The sequence below is a fragment of the Battus philenor genome, unplaced genomic scaffold (assembly GCF_028537555.1).
Source record: "Battus philenor isolate CCGP_79_NKW_IND1 unplaced genomic scaffold, ilBatPhil1.0.hap1 SCAF_24, whole genome shotgun sequence".
Lineage (NCBI taxonomy): Eukaryota > Metazoa > Arthropoda > Insecta > Lepidoptera > Papilionidae > Battus > Battus philenor.
Window position 1 is genome coordinate 12117738 of NW_027181687.1, and position 18460 is coordinate 12136197.

Consider the following 18460-nt stretch of genomic DNA (forward strand, 5'->3'; position numbering starts at 1 on the left):
GTGGAAGAAGACACATAATAAATAGATACTATAGGAGATTAATATATCTCTTAGTATGTACAAACATTATATGGTATAAATAATAGTATTATATATTAGCTACGTAAAGTCATACGCAATATATTCGTGCTAAATAAATAATGACACATTATTCCACAGCTGAGTAACTATGTACAAACAATTAAGAGATTTTCCTGTGTTTGACGGTTCCAAATAATCTATGATAATATTTTGTACGTTAACAATAATAAATTGAAAAAATAGGGGATGACCATAGTTGCGACCGCAAAAAATCTTTAATTCATTTGTAATAAACGGTATCAGATTTTTTTTTATAAAATGCCACAAAATTTTTTTGGACAACCATTTAACAAAATTCAAAACGCGTATTTAAAGGAAGTTGAGGGAAAAAGCTTATTATTCAATGTACGAATATTTAAATCATTAGAATCCTGGGCAGTGATATCGCCTGATTATTGTTCTCTTAAAAATTCTAGTGTTGAATAAACGAATTTTATCTTTATCTTTAATCCAACACCGTAGAGTGTGGTTGATATGTTCGATCCCGAAAGTGGGGGAGTTTACCTAAATTTTCAAAAAGGGGAAGTTAGAGAAGTCGAACGCCTAATGTTTTAAAGAAAAATTATGGAAAATACTTTATATTAAGATATAATTGAAAAAAATTGTTATATACGCGAGATTGTAACGTCCCTGCCTTACACACAATAGGAGGGACAAGATTTTCTATTTTTTATCGGCAATTTGATGTCATTGTGAATGGAATACTGAAAAAAATGTTTTAGATTTGACTTTCCACTGGTCAAGTGCCTTTTGCAGATTCCGCTAGTATGATGTTTAGCCTAAAACCTCTTTTAAGGTAGTGAAGCTCCTGTCTAAGTCATACATATTACAATTTGATCCTATTGAGAGGCCGCCTAACTCTTAGAGTACCACGAAAGTACCTCCGCATGGGTTGTCACTCTAGAACAGTGATTCCCCAAAGTGGTCTATATCGACCCCTAGAGGTCTATGACAATCTGCAAGGGGTCTACGTCCGCGAAAAAAAATTTAGGGGTCCATGAAATGAAAATGGGGTCCACTATAGTGGATTTTAACACATACACTGATAGTACCTATTCACTTACATTATACTATCTTATAATATCAAAACATTTACATTATTTATAAAAGTACCTATGAAGTAAAAAATTTGTTTATTTAATGTTACGTATATTTTACACAACAGATACAAAATTTTATTTTGAGTAGTTTTAATTTAAACTCAATTAATAAATGTATAAATTAACATGTGTTTTTACTTAAAGTTTCTTAACACTAAACTTCACTACAGTTAGAAATTTACAGGAAATCAATATGAGGTATGTAGGGGGTCTACCCAACACGGAAAAACATAGCAAGGGGTTTACGACACAAAAAGTTTGGTGAACTTTGCTCTAGAAGTACTTATTTTTTGTGTTAATACTTTTTTGCTTGTTTCATCATAATTATTTCAGTTGAGAGATCGAAATGCAAGTCATAAGACTCTCCCAAAGATCTGCATTATGGGGGTCTGTCCACGTCTAGATTAACAGCTCGTAGTAAAAGGCTTCGTCACCATTAGATGTGAACACTTCAGCCACAATAGTCGTCTGTTGCATGAGCGACATACACCCCCCACTGCCATTTCAGACGGACATTGTTCGAGCTATGTCAGTGACCTTGGTTTTTTGTGTATATTTTTTTTATTATTGTTATGTGAGACTTTATCATGTAGTTATGTTCTTGTTTCATGAATTCAACATTCGCTACTGTATTTCAGCATTAAACTATTATTGCTTAACTTTACTTTTGCTAAGTTCACCCAGATAAGCAAACTGGTATAAGACATTTCATCAATAAACATGTTTAGAAGGAAAACCAGTCTAATCTCAAGTCTTAGTTGCCAAGTGTCGTCTGTATTTAGGTCGAATTTAAAATAATCTTGAATAACTCTGTTATACTGCTGGAAGGGCTTGGAAATTTAATTTACATAAACTAGGCAGTGTGGTCGCCATTTGCTATTTGTGAATTTGTTTTTTTGTTCACGACAAAAATAATGTTCAAATGTATTACTTTTAAATTTGTATGTTATCATATCTTAAAGATGACAATAAAATTCGTTTATTCAACATTGAATCTTTTATAGGTTAAACATTGTTTTCATAGTTTTAAATCTGTAGAAATATGAGCTAAGCTTGATGAATATACACACTACTACTTCGGATTCGTGTTGTTATTACATCCAAGACCTACTGGCTCTAGGAAGAATCCCACACTCTATTTCTTCCTATTCCTTTCCTTGCCAAGTTTCCTATTTCCATAGCCAGTACACGCGGTATTGGCGGGCCCTCCATTAGGTGGACTGAAGATATAGTTTAGGTCACTGGAATTTTCTAGATGCAGCTAACAAAAGACCGATTGTAGTGGCGATCTTTGGGGCAAGCTTTTGGCCTGCAGTGTTCCTGTACAGCCTGATATGATGATGATCATAGGAACACATGCAAGCACAAATGGTTAACCGTGGTCATCTCACTGATAAAAGAGTCACGATGTCTTTCAGCTTGGTATATTTTGCAGCTTCGTGCAGTGAAGTGAAAATTTGAGAAACGAACGGACAAATGAATTGATTGAGACTATATTTTTTAACACTTCATTTAAATCACCATTATTGGTCATTGTAACAATGTAACACTAGAAGCCCCCTCTTTTGTCCCTCTATAATAGGAATAAACAATGAAACAATTTATATTGTCTATGTGTGAATATTTTTTTTTCTACTTGAATGATTTCACACAGATGTAGGTAGTGCTAGAGATGTGGGTGCATTGGCTCCACTGTACTCTATGTGTAGTTCAGGGGCGGTCAACCTGCGGCTCGCTAGCCACATCCGGTTCTTAAAAGAATTTTTGTTGCTATCCATAAATTAACCCGAATTTCTCTAACATTTTTGCAGCAGCATAAACTGCACAAATAACTAGTCAATTAATAATAGGAAAAATAAACTAAAAATAGAATAAGAAAAAAGTAGTATTGTATTAAAAAAGGCAAACCGCAAAAAAAAGAAAACTGTGATATGAAAAATAGGATAAGTAATAAAATAAAGAATAAAAGAAATGTACCTAGCCACCTAAGAGTAATAAGTAGATGGAAGGAAGGCGATGAAAGCAAGAAGAAATGAAAGAACAAAATGAAAGATATTGTGAAGGAAATAAAGTAAGTAGAAAAGAAATTGAGAAGAATGAAAGTGAACGAAGGATAAAGATAAAAATTAGAAAAATTAATTTGTAAACAAAGACCCTGATCCCAACAAATTAGGGGTACGAGAGGCCTCTAAAAAAAAACATCTTTGCAGCACCGATCAGCATTAACCAACTAGCATCTAGAACAGTGTTTCTCAACGTGGCTCTCACGCCCAATAAGTGGTCAATTTGATAGTTAAAGGGAGGCAATTCGAAAGCGGACTCGACACCAGAGGGTTGTAAGAATTAAAGGTTATAGTGATGGCTGGTAAAAAAATAAATCTATTTTTATTTCAATATTTTCCATTACGCGTTTTTGATAGCGACGCGCGAAAAAATACAAATTTTGAAAAATCACTCGAAATATAACTTCGCCACCCCTGACATAAATTAATAATCATAAGTGTCCGACACTTCGACAAAACAGAAAACGTAATAACATTGTGTGTTCGATAATAACCGCAGCTTTTCCTTTCCAAGTGAAAACATTGCTCCTTAACTAAGAGAGGCTTTCTCTGCGCCGGACCCGGCGCGTAAATCATTTACATTAGTGTTGCATGTTGTGTTTGTGTGAGTTAAGATTGTGGGTTAACGCGAGTCCCACTTATGCGACGGATATATTGAACATTGAGTAAGTATGTTGACATTTATTGGTGAGATGTACAGAAGAGTTATGGTACCAGTGTTACTCTTTGATGTACACCATGCAATTATTAGACTAATTAACGAAATGAAATTTTATCAACAACAACCAACAACAATCAACAACAATCAACAACAATAACATCATTGTTTCAATCCAAAGACGCTCCATATATGACATACGACTCCCCAAAAAATAATTAGTTCAGGATATACTAAAATCGCCACGTTTTGCTGGCGGGATGGCGATGACAATGTCGTATTATGGTACACATGGGACCCAGCTGCCCATCATCAGGAAACTTATTTGCTAGCAGTGGTATTCCTGTATAATGAACGCAAGAAGTGTGAATTATATGACATTGCATTTCGGATATCGAACGATGAACTACGATCGCATGTCTCAGTCCTCCACCGCTGGGCTTACCACTCCTCAACAAAGTATTGGTATCTTTAATAAACAGGCCCATGCAGTATTAGTTTCCTTATTGGAATTATTATTGTACTCCAAAACAATAATGGTTTTATTTAAAGAGATATATTATTTGTTCGATATATATGACAGTTATAGAAGGATAGTAATAAAAAGAATTGTTACTATATTTTAGGAATATAAAGCATAGCATAAAAAATATAAAACTAACGTGGTTATACCAGCCTTACCTCGTATTACAGATCACTATTGCAACAACACTTTGTTTAAAACAAATCTTCGGCGTTCAAATTCGAATAATGATTTAAATTCAAATCCCAAAAGATTGTCGTCTTTGCATTTTGTCTAATTTTGTCGTATATTTGTGACCCCGACGTGATCGAAGAAGTATTTACAAATGCATAAAAGTAAAATAAATATTTTACACGACCTAACGGCAGCGACCGCATCAAAGATGGCGTCCGAATTGAAGTCGGCGTTCGAATTTTAAATCGAATGATTTGACATAAATTTATTGTGGTCGTAGTGGCCAGCAATACGGGGTGTAAAACGGTACATCTCAATCGTTACATGGATTAAATATATATAATAACGTAATTTCAAATTTAACCTAAAAACAAAAAAAAACTTGTACTAATAATAAATATACACACTTGATAATATTTCTTTATTGTACCGAACGGAATGATATACGTATGTGTGTGCGTGCGTGCGTGTGTATGTGTGTTACACTATGTGACAATCCATAATATTAGCAAATAGTGATAATTAAATATCTATAGATACATGTATATATATATGACCATTTATGTTAAGGTGATAAATAAAACGAAAGGATGTAACGTTTACTGAAAAATCTGACAAATGCAGTGCATTTCCAGTAAATTAAGCAAGTGTTTGCGTCCGTTCCGGGCGCGGATGTAATTACAAATGAGCTAAATGCTTTCCACGCGCGTCCGTTTTGGAGAGCCGATGCAGCTTGCATGTTCGGGTATGGTTCAAGTCATAGCAGGAAGCGGGGTTACAGTAAAACTATTCGAGGAGCGACAATTGTTTTTTTATTTAAACAGATCAAAGCTTGAAACGCTGTAGACTAAGACGAAGATATACTCGATTTTAGAGCCTTAAAATGATCGAAAGTAGATGATAGATCCTCTGTTTCCTGATGAAATTAAAAAGGAAGAAGTTATAATCATCATTCTAGCCGTACGACGTCCACAGCTGGTGGTAGGCTTTACTTTTAAATTACTAATAAGACCAGTTAAGTCTGCATCCAGTGTATTTTAACAATGACGTCCGTGTTAAAAAAATAATAAAAATAATAAAATTTTAGTTAAAAATAGGTTGTTAAAAACCAGTTTTATCTAAAATAAAAAAGCGGTTGAAGATACCTCTCTTCGTTAAATATTTTTTGATCATTTTCATGTTTGTTTATCCCGCTGTGTGCTTATGACTTAACTGTCGGGTATCCGTGCCGTACCAACTTTTTGTCCGCAATCCGCGCGACGTGCGCGTGCGCATACGCGGCGCTGCATTCCGCCGTCGTTTGTTTACAGCGGCTCCTTCGCAGAATCGACGCGTGTCCGCTGCAGACGTACGCGCCGGCACAGAACGGACTCTCACACAAACATGTCATAGAAGCATTCATTTTGGAGCATGATTTACTTTTACTTTTAATTATTTACTAGTTGTGCGCCCAGGATAAAAGTAGCCTAAGTTACTCCTTATTACATCAGATACCTGCCAGTATAAGTCCCGTCAAAATCGGTCAAACCGTTTCAGAGATAAGCTTTACCAAACCATTTTGGTATATGTACCGTATATATAAATACATATCCTTATATAACACTAGCTGACCCGGCCACGCGTTGCTGTGAAAATTTAAAAAGTGGAAATAATTGAATTATACGGTATTTCGTTCACTACAAAATAAATTTAATTAATTTTATAGCGTCAACAACACGTGGTAATTATGCTGTTAAAATGTAGCTTATATGACACGTTCGTAGATTTACCATAGCAGCGCCATCTATTGATTACTTACTCAACCCAGTCGAAAGGTATCGACATCTGTTAGAATCATTTGGAGTTAACAGATAATTGTGACTGTCAAATAATAACAGACAATAATTAGCAATAAATTAAAATTGCGACTATAATTTGAGATTTAAACTATCCTATCTCTCAAGTTAGATCGAACTGCACATGGTGTGCGAATTTTATTATAATCGGTTAAGTGGTTTAAAAGTCCATTGAGTATAAACATTGTGACACGAGATTTATATATATTAAGATAAATACAAGAATAAATGACAAATACTACACAATATTCCACTATAGAGGCCAAGGAAGCTCTATTTTTTCAAAATGATTCAAAAAAAATTCAAAGTTCTACCATACTCTAAGCAACTCATGTGAGGTAAGGCGGTGTAAGTGGGTGTAAATAATATACTATAGAGCAGGAGAAAGGATGCGGGCATTCCCGAGAATTCAAATTGGCAGTTTGATGACAAGAATTATTTATTTTTGAGACATTCAATTGTAATCTTCGTAAGGGAACATATTATTTTATTTTTTTTCCGTGGGGGAATTCTTCCGGTATTCAAGATGCCCTGCCTCTGGGGGGAGGACAGGGGTATGTGGGATTCCTACCCACTAAAACCCCCCCCGGTGGTCGCCCTCTGCGCTAAACGGGGGACCGCGGTATCTCCCGGTCAGGGATCGCCACGCGGTCTTCCCTCGCGCCTTGCTATTTTTCGATAGCCCGTCCCGGGGTATGCGTGGATACGCTACCTCCGAAACCCTCGTGGTACTATTACGATGGTTCGAGACCACTCGTAAGGGAACATCACTAAACGCGTTGCACATCACTACGCGTGTCGCTGAATGAACGGTCAACGGCCTGCAAAGATTGCGTCTAAGCATGCGCAGCGATTGCGTGTCTCCTGGTTATTCCGTATAGCTGAACAAGGCTCTGCTCGTATTTATCTAGTATTCTTACGGTTGCGTCAAAGTATAGCTATCATAATGTTTTATTTGTCCGCAAAAACATTCAAAATTATTTCAAAAACAACGATAGACAAAGTGTTAATACAAGAAATAAAAATAACCTATATACTCTTAATTTTCGTATTTAAAAACGAAATAAATCATTTATGGAAAAAGATATAAGTATGTACAATAAAATTCCAATAACACTTTTGGATCTGTAAAAAGAAGTATATTATTCTATCCAAGAATACTGTACTGATGTTAATGCGTGGTATTAAATGTTGATGCTCATTCAGGAAGCTAATTATTGTCGCGCAGTCTTTATAAAACTATATTTGTAAAAAGCAACTGTTGAGTTTCTCGCCGGCTCTCAGCAGAACTGCTTTCCTAGCCGGCGATAGCTTGCTGTAAGGACAACAATGCCATCATTTTATCCTGATTGACCATTCGAAAGTACTTGTTAAGGCATATTTGAATAAAGAGTTTTTTGTTTTAGTATGTTGTGACTGCTTGGGATATAGTTCGCTTGTATATCCTGCTTGAAATCGTTCTTTCAAGTCATTATACCTTTATGTATTTATATGGCAGCGTAGCGGTTAAAAATTGAGACTTGTGTCATAGGTCGCGGGTTCGATTGTGTGGATGTACGTTAAATACGTGGGATTGCCACTGATCACAAACAAGTTTGCAGAGGTTGCAGCACCCCGTGCTCTGGAATCTTGTTTATCTTTTTATGGTACACAGGGGACGGACAGCAGTATCCTCTGAGTACTGTAATAACATACTGCGATCGCCATTTCGCCATATCGTCACGCTTAACAGGTGAGGTACTTGGTACCTGGGTGATGATTATGGTATATTCAATTAAAAGATATCTTTGGAGCAGGCCTATACCTCGCAGTGGGCATCTATGGGTTGAAACGATGACAGCGATGTGTAAGTTATGTGAAAAATGCACAAAGCTAATGCCGGCTAATAGCATAACTTTTTGCTGCTGCCCAAGGTATGGCAGATTGTAGTATGACTGCTAAATGACAATGGGCGTTGACATACAGAGGAACACCATCTCTTCTATCATAGAGGACGCCCAGAGCCGTCACGTATTTCTCGAATTTGCGACAAAAATAATCAAAAGTGCCATCAAAGAAAATAAAAGCAGTCAATAACAAAATTAAACGTAAATAGACAATAGATACTACCTGCCGAAAACAGTATAAGCCACTTTAAAATAAATAGAGTAAGTAGAAAGTAAGAAAATTTGTAAAAATTTAGATTGCATTGTAAACGTAAGAAAAGTATATATAGGTATTAACATAAATATAGAAATAGGCAATATCATATAAGCATAGATTAAGCAAAATACATTGTTAATAAGATAAGAGATAACTAGCATTGTACAAATAAAAATAGATATTATATTAGCGTAAAATAACAATAGATATATAAGAAAGTAAGATAATGTATAACTTTAAGATTTCCATTGTAACAGAGCCGACGGTGGGAGGTTTTAGTCAGTAAAAGTCTGACACTGCCTGGGCCCTCCATTCCCAGGCGTCCGATGAGGATTTCCCCCTCGTCTAGAAATTGTTAACTAGAATTAAAAAGCTCTGACCATGTTAGAGGTACCTTTGTATATTAAAAAAAAAAAAATAGCATAACTTTTTTCAAACAACATAGGGTGGCAGTTACTTCAGGCATGATGTTGTAAAATCTACGAAGTAATGCTGTCTATTATTTTATAGAGATACAAATGTATCAAGGAGGAGCAAAGGCTTTATTCTTTTTTAGTTTTCCCATTAACAAATTATTCCTTTATATTTATCTTGTTCTGTCATTACAGTTTAATTGAAACAATGTAATTTATTAATTAACAGAATTTAAGCACTCAGTGTTCACCTTTTGAAAAGAACGCCACTTTAATTATACACTGGAATGTGAAGTGTTCAATTAGCGGTAATATAACTGAAGCAGACATGTTCTAGTGGTTTCTTCCTTCGAGGTAGAACATCAAAAACTCATACGGCCTGATCGTTAGCCTCAAAACACATTTCTTTTTCGTAACGCGCGCCGGCGGGGACATCCCCGGCAGCGCTGTAGACACGCGCTGCTGCGCATCTCGGGCGCTCGGTTGCGTGGAATGGAACGCGCTGCGCCCGTACATATGCGCGTTCCATTTTACGTAATTTGATTAATTAATGAGTGAAAGAAGTTGTTCTTTATTGCTATCTTTTAAATCTCTTCGTTTAATCGCGGTTTAGTGTACGTTGCATTAATTAAATTAGTCTTCCTGGGTGAAAGATCATCATGACCTTACTTTAGTGAGAATCGAGTTCGATAGACATTTGTTGGAAGATTTACAATTTCCAAAACAAGGTACTAAAATTGTGTGTAGGGGTGATATAGTGTTTTTTCGCTTTGTGATGTAAACAGACATAGTTGTTTTCTATTATATTCTATTAGAGATGTGTTCTATTTTGAATATCCTGGAAAAGAACGTTCAAGGAATAAAGAATGCATTTGTATTTTTTTTTTAAACACGATGACAATCGTGAACTAAAGTGAATTTTGTGTTATTATATATTATTTATTGTACATAGACGACAACCCGGAGAATAGATGGTTGCCGTAGGTTTTAGGTTTTAGAGTGATGTCCACGGAAGGGAAAGCAAAGGACGTTCCAAAAGGTGTACAGCCGACCTTATTAAAACCGTTGGAAGCTTATCTCAAACAGAGGACCGTGAAACGATGATTTTGTTAATGACATATTACTGCGTAGAAACCTTATTAATATTACTTACATTATTTTGGTATTGTGCTCTCCATTAGAACGGAAAATTTTCAACTATTCGAGAAACACCGTTCGTTTATGGCAGGGGTATCAAACTTGCGGCTCGTGGGGCCCGAGATGAATATTTTTGCGGCCCATTTATGTGTCATTACGTGTGTTGTTGTCAATGTTGCCTGATATACGGATCCGAGATGTGGTCACTTACGACGGAATAAGGAGGCTCAAGTTCACTCAGAGAGCAATGGCCTCTCCATTATATCCGTTACATATATTAAAAATGTGTTATGGTGTATAATTATCGTGTATTATATAACAGTGAATTTTTAGATGGTTTCTAAAGGCCGCGAAAGATATCGATAAAAATAAACATTGTTTATTTCGTGTTAGCTCTTGAGTTTGACACCCCTGAATTGCAGCGATCGCTAGTGAACGTAATGAGAAAAATGCCAAAAGAACCTGATTTTATACAAAAAAAAAACTGAAATCTGATTTAACTCCTATGTAATTGCAGTGTTCAACTTAAACCTACCAGTAAGTAAGGTTCCAAGCGCGTCACAGAAGAGGTTTAAACAATCTCAGACAAGTCCTTTCGTTGTGGAATGAATTGTTCTAGCATTAGCAGTAGTAGATTAACTTTTTGACTGCTAAGTGATTCTGGCAAAAATGCATGACAACCCCTAGTGATGTTTTAACTTAATGTTGTTAAATAAAAAAACACTTGCATTTAGACAAACATCAATAAAACTTTTTAATAAATATTTTTTTATATTAAAGGAACGATAAATATGAATTGTTTTTTTTTGTTTTAGATTAAAAGCATCTACTTTTTATGTGTCTTTTCTTCAACTATCCTCAGAGTCACCTGGAATCGAATCAACGTCCGAATTTCATCTCATGACATGGTCATTTAAAAAAAAAATAATGCATGAAACGGTAAAAAATTATTTTAGAATGACTATGTTTACTCCTACGGCGCAATAAAGACATATTGAAACTTACAGCGCAAAAGTGCTGCGTCGCAGTTTTCATGACAAAATAACGCAGCGCTGTTACACCGCGTAGCAGTCAAACGGTTAATTAATTTACAAGCTTATTGTCGTTAGTCTTTCGAATTTTAAACATTATTTTGAAGTTTTGAATTTCGAACTTTTAATATCGGAGTAACCAGCAAAGATAAATATATCAACCGTTACATCGACTAGTATAGTGTCGGGGTACATTTCGATTTAGTAGGATCGCTTTCCGGTGCATTATCGGATGCTTGTACATACAGACGAGAGTATTCAAACCTGTTTGAAACAATACGACTATTGTGGCGTTTATCGGAACACAATAAAAACTGTTTAAGCCTAACAAAGGGAGCTTGGGCAATCCTCACAATGTAAAACCTTGTGTCTAGTGTTCAAATAAACCTAATCTGTTAATTAACAGGTTGATCTGCTTAAAACGTTGTCCAAATAGTTTTTAATACAGCGTGATATATTTGTCTTTAAAATATAAGAAAACTAGCTGATCCCGCAAACGTTGTTTTGCAAAAAAAATTAAAGTTTTTATTTAACAAATAAAAATAAGGATTGATCGTAAAGGGGTGAAAATTTAGGGTTGTATGTATTTTTGTATGCTGTATCATAATAAAATAAAAACCAAAAAAAATTTCTAAAAAATAAAAAAATAATTTAGGGGTGGACCACCTTTAACACTTAGGGGTACGGAAAATAGATAGTAGCCGATTCTCAGACATACTGAATACGAATGTATAATTTGGTAAAAATCGGTCAAGCCGTTTCGGAGGAGTTCAAATTCGAACACCGTGACACGAGAATTTTATATATTAGATATAAACTGCTCTTATGTGCCCTAGAACATTACTCGACAATTTACCGCATATGTTTCATATACAGGATGTTTAGTTATAGCTTTAAAAGCCTTAAATAATTTAAAAAATAATACATTATTTGTCAGCAAATAAAAACAGTTAATGTATTAAACAATACATATAATTATCTATAAGATGTTAATGCGTGGAATTAAATATTATCGCTGCTCACTCGGAAAGCTAATTATTGTCGTGCAGTCTTTATAAAACTATATTTGTAAAGAGCAACTGTTGAGTTTCTCGCCGGCTGCAGCAGAACTGCCTTCCGAGCCGGTGGTAGCTTCATTGACGATTCGAAAGTGCCTGTAATAGCCTATTTCGAATAAGAATATTTTTATTTTGATTTATCATTAAGAAAAATTTCGACGAAATAGTGATATTGCCTTGTCAAACGAATGTCAGACGTGATCATTGAAGAAATAAAATGAAGATAGAGTGGCCATCTTAGCTGGCAGGTAAGTTGTTAATGTAACTGTATTTTATAAAAAAAAACGATGCAAAAAAATCATGAAAATTTTACTTGCTTTTGGTTATATTTCTTACCGATTATTACTAATTAAGAATTACTTACCGATAAAAATCCTTTTTTTTTTAAATTAAACAAAAAAAACCTCGGAAACGTATGGTTATTTTTATTAGATAAACAAATAAATAGAGAAAAAATAACCAAACCAAAACATATGTAGATAAGACAAGATAACAATAATAAGATGATTGAATTGCATTTTACTAACTACTATTTACATTTTTACACATAAATATTTATTTTTTTGATCATCATTCTTTTTAAAAGAGTTTACAATTCGAAATTAATATACTAATTTTCCATTTATAAAATTAGATTCAATATTCACTGTATAAAATAGGTTATATATCACAGAATATAAAAATCAAATCAATTTCTAATTTAACTATAGATTTTATATTAGGAAAAAGTTAGTTTTTATTTTTATTCTATCAAAATATTGTAAAGTGATTCCTAAATAATAGCAAAATGAATTTCGTTGTTCTAACATGTATGTGTCTACCTAACAAACGTATCTTGGAAAAGACCATAACAGTGCAATCGTCAATCGCAAAACAATTTAATCGCATCGTACTCTCTCCATTGAGGCGTCGATATCAGATCCACGTCGCGGTCACTCTACCCCGCGCTTCCTATCGCACAATGGAACACATGACACCGAGATAATCTCAACAGACAAAACAAACTGCTGTCGACCGAGATACAATTATAAAATGGCGGTCTTTCTTCGCAATGTTTTTGTAATATTCTTTTAAAAATATTTATTAATAATTATTGTAATAATATATGTTATAAAATGTGTATTTAAAGTCCGTAATTTAATGAAAACTAACTTTAAATTGAGCTCTATTATAATGTATTTCCATATGTAACCATGAGTATTCCATTAAACAATTACAATTGTGAAACTGTGTAAAATATAACAGAAATTGTAAAGCTATAAATAGCAACTAGCAGAATTGCTATTTTGTGTCTATACATATAATAAGTCAATAAAAAACAGATCTTTGAAGGAAATTGAAGTAATATTGAATTAGATGTAGGATCTGCATCGGGTGTACGAAATGTGTAAAAACGTTTAAAAAAGCGACTGGATCTAAAACGAAAATTTAACTGATTCACTGAACTAGAGGTTATCTTTAACTACAAATCGGCGAGGCGGTAAACTAGAGTGGACTCTCATACCGGACTTTGAAAGCAGACGATAGCAATTTAAAACACTACGCTTCACGGCACTGGATTCGACTAAGTTGTGTCCTTTCTTTGAGTTTAAATCCAACAGTCTTTAACTTGTGTATTTCAAATTAAATTCGGAGACATACATGATTTAATTATACGCTTGTTTATTACTATTTACAATAAATAAATTGATAAATATCGGGAAGCAGCGATGTGTTTTATATGACCCTACTTGTGTAATTCTGAGGACAGTCAAGAAAAGTACGTTACAAAGTTATGTTCGTGTAACGTTTCGTGCTACAATCTGGAATTAGTGTTACAGAGCGTGACTGTTATTCAATTGATTTATAACATACATGTTGTTGGCCGCTACTTCATCCATGAAATGAGCATAACTTATGAAGTCAAATGTAATGATGTTTATACATTATGTCAGTTGCGTACTGTTGTGCCGTGTATTGCGTAAACTGTTCCAAATTCAATTTTTTTCCCTAGCAACATGTATGCAAATAGGTTTGACTGTTGCGATACAATATACAGGATGATTGGTTATGGGTCTAAAACTAAGATGGGATGATTTTCAGAGACAATATTTAAAGCTTTTGATTCGATCTCACTCTGAAACTTCGAACATGGCCCTCTCCATTGTTCTCTGGGTGACGTTGTGCCTTCTTATAAGGCTCATCATAAACGACCACGACTCGGATTTAAAGTCATCGATGATCAGTTGTCATTGTCTTCATGGCCGAGCGAGCATTGAATCGGTAGTGCGTTTTTGGTGATGTATGGGAGTGAGTGTGCCTTATAATTCCATCACCTGCTTGAAGATGTAGTGCGTACGCGCACAGGGCAGTCACTTTCAAGAGTACTGCTGTCAGAGATGGTGGAAGCAAGGCATTCCATAAATAGGTCCTTGCCCTCGGGTAGGTGTTGACTTTTGGGAACAGTACCAACAAATTACAAACAGGTTAGAGAGGGTATTTCGTCTTCCTGGTCCACAGCTAGTGGTTAAGTACCATAGTCTTGTTTAACTGATTTTACTATTAAACTGCTTCAATTTAATGGTAATAAGTAATTACTCGGTCGTAAAATGAAAGTCGATTAGCGAGAAACGTGTTCCATACACCATAAGGAAGACATTAAGTTTCGCAAGTGTGATTTATCTGTAATTTATATCCTTGTTGGCAAAATGGCCCATATAACAATACGATTAACGTTTAAATTGCTTTAAATTGTAGCGTTGGTAATGTTATGGTTATTACTAGTATATTAATGTGACCATATAATCTGTTGTGTACCGGACAGTCCGTCTGCAGTGTGACATTTAAAATAAATCTTGTTTGCAACAGTTTTATTATTAACTATATAAAAGTAAGGACTTATGGTATTCAGCTATGGAACTGTACTAAAAAAAGTTATATAGATCCAATTCAGTAGTTCCAAAACAAAGTGCTCAGGAATATAAACAAAGTAAGTAAGTAAACACACCCTGGTATAGTAGAAAAGACGATCCCCATCTGGAACTTATAGTAGAACCTGTCAGTAATATTATAAAGAAGTACGCAGAAGATCATGAACTAAGACTTCGCCATCATTTAAATGTCGAGGCTATCCAGTTCCTCGACAATACAGATATTATGCGAACACAAACGGACAAAACTATTTGAGTTAATATAGTAAATCAATCGTGTGATAGTGAATTACCTGAAAAAGAACACAATAATATAGTGACTTCCCTTCAAAAGAGACAATAAGTGTTGATAGTCATATTTGATTATATTGCCTTGTAGTAAATTAAGATAAGCTGAATTGTAATTTATATGAGATCTAATTAAGAGTAGATACAACATAAAAAATAAAAAATAACCATTTTGATTGACACTTGTATCCTAATTTGTTCGGGTCGCATATAAGTCTTCATTTTTATTTTTTTTTACTGTTACACTAAAAATTAATTAACGGTGATATTTTGAGCTAAAGATATTAGAGAACTGTTATTAGATTTCGTAGCGAAAGTTTCGATATAGGTTAAAATCGCTTGGTCACCCTAGTAAAGAGCGTAATATGTCGGCATCTTCGCTGTACTGCAGTGATTAATGTGTAATGCGAAGTGCAGGGAGCCAGTACAGCGCGACGTTCACTTGCGAGCGGTGAACGTGGTCACGACGCCAGCCTAACCTTCCTATCAGTATAAAGGATATAACATAGCATATTTTGACCGATATGTAGTAGAGTAGAAGTTCCAGAATAACTTGGATGAAATTCTAGACCCTCAAAGAAATAATTAATAAGTAATAATAGTTAACTATATAGTGGTTAGATATATATAAAGAATTATAAAAGGAGAACACAGAAATCAATTAAGAGAAGTATATTTAACGTCGGAATAAAGTCACGAGTGGTAAGAGAAGAAACAGTCTGACATCTTCAGACTAATAGTCAATAGATGGATTATAAATTCCATACATTGGAAATGTTGAAACGGAGAAGAAATTTTGAAGAATATCATATAAGAATATTGTGATATATATATCGTAAGTATACATAAAGCAGTGGTAGCTCAGCGGTAAAGGACTGAGACTTCGATGTGGGTTCCATTCCCGGTAGAGTCTCATATAATCAACACTTTGTGCATTAATTATATAGGGTTGCCACTGCTCACAAACAAGTTGTTAAAGGATGGGTAGCATCGCCCTCTACGTATTATAATACCACACTGTGATCACCAACCTACCTGCGAAGGGAGTATTGTATATTTCCCCCATAGATATCCTAGGGGAGGCCTAGGCCTTGCAGCGGCCGTCTATTGGCTAAAACGATAACGACTACGCAATGTACATAATTATTCATAGATAAAAATAAAAGTAACTGCCAGTCTCGCTTCGGCGCGAGACGGGTAGTCTACGGTGAGGAGCCGGTCTCAAACCGGCGCGAGATGCATATCAACCAACTTTTATGAGGCAGTACGACGTCGGCATCGCGCGAAGTAACATTCTTATTTTTATATTTTAATTAGTTTATATATGCAAAGTAACAGCATTTGAATCTTTTTTAAACAGCTAAAGTACAAAAAAGTACGATGGTTTCTGATCGACTCCCATGTTCAAGACACTGGCAGTGAAGCTGTCAAAGTAAAAAAATAAATAAAACTTCTATGATCGATAATGTTAAAATGTTTAGATTAGACCCGGAGCTAGAAAAGCATGGGATTTGAAATAAAACTAAAAACGACAGGGAGAGTGACCGATGCAGTTTAAAAAAATCCGGTCGTCACTGGTCAGAACCGGTTCGGGGCGGTTAAAAGCGGTTACTGGGAGCTTTCTTTCCCGTCGATCGTCATTTATTACTTTAGGATATCCAAAGTTGTTATTCCATATTTAAATTGTGATCACTAATGGACGCGAGATGAATGATCCGCAGACCATAGACGATGTGCTTTCCTTTCTTTGGACTCAGAAATGTCGATAGTGAAAGTGTTAATGAAGTGTGATTAATTCAATGGAATGCTTTAATAATTATTGCGTCTCAGGTTGCTTTTCGTTGAGATATTAGATGAATACTCTCTTTTAGAAGAGATTAGAAGTAAAATATCATGAAAATTATATGACATAGTCTCTTTTAAAATTAAAGATTGGATGCTTGAGAAACACTTATGTTGTAATACTTGTGTTTAATGGTTACTTGAATAAATATGGCGTAAGATATATTTTATTATTACTTATGCAATAAACTGGGTCCACGACTTTGTTCACGTGGAATTTAACAAAAACAACTTATTCGATATAATAGATACAATTCAGTCTGTTCTCTGTAACTCTAAAAGACAGTATCCTAAATAACTACTCTGTGGTTTTTATGTCGTTCCAAGGCGGCCATCGCAACCTGTCGTCTGACGCAACGATTCCGGAACGTAAACAAAAAGCTTACCATTCAAACTTTCTCCTTCCAACGTGCCGGGGCAATGTTATTGTTCGATACAGCCAAATGAAACGATCGACCCGCTTGACTTGCGGCGGTCAAGTTTGAAATTCGTGAGGTCACTTCTCTTACTAATATCAACGAACTTTAGGTTTGTTTTTTTTTTCAATACTCGTTAAGACGATAAGTATATACTTCTACTAGCTGATCCCGCAAGCGTTGTTTTGCAAAAAAAAAAAATTGATATTTTAATTTACAAATAAAAAATAAGGGTTGATCGTAGAGGGGTGAAAATTTATGGTTGTATGTATTCTTGTATGCTGTATCATAAAAAAATAAAAACAAAAAATTTAGTTAAAAAAATAAAAACATTTTTTAAGTGTGAACAACATTTATCACTTAGGGGTATAGAAAATAGATAGTAGCCGATTCTCAGACCTACTGAATACTCATATTAAATTTGGTAAAAATCAGTCAAGCCTTTTCAGAGGAGTTCAAGTTCGAAAACCGTGACACGAGAATTTTATATATTAGATATAGTATTCAAGAGAAGTTATGTCGTACTCGTGTATTATAAAACTAAGAAAAGTGAAAAAGGCTTTTTAATCACCGTTTGATGATAAGATATTGTTACATAATCTTAACTTAATTTAACAAGGATTGTAAAATATCCGCGGTGCAAATATACCAAAATCAAGAATCATCCTGTAGCTAACTTATTAGCGATAGCAGATTCACGAGGCTCAGGGGCTGAAGAGCGAGGCGGTCATATCCGTAGAACAACAACATCATGTAGAACAACAACATCACGTAGAACAACAGACAACCT

General features: G+C 34.8%; 1 protein-coding gene across 1 annotated transcript in view; it reads right to left on the reverse strand.

Moving 5' to 3' along the window:
* LOC137924576 (mucin-3B) overlaps window positions 1-18460 on the reverse strand; it is a 59018-nt gene that overhangs the window by 6659 nt on the left and 33899 nt on the right. The gene's annotated exons all lie outside the window — the stretch shown is intronic.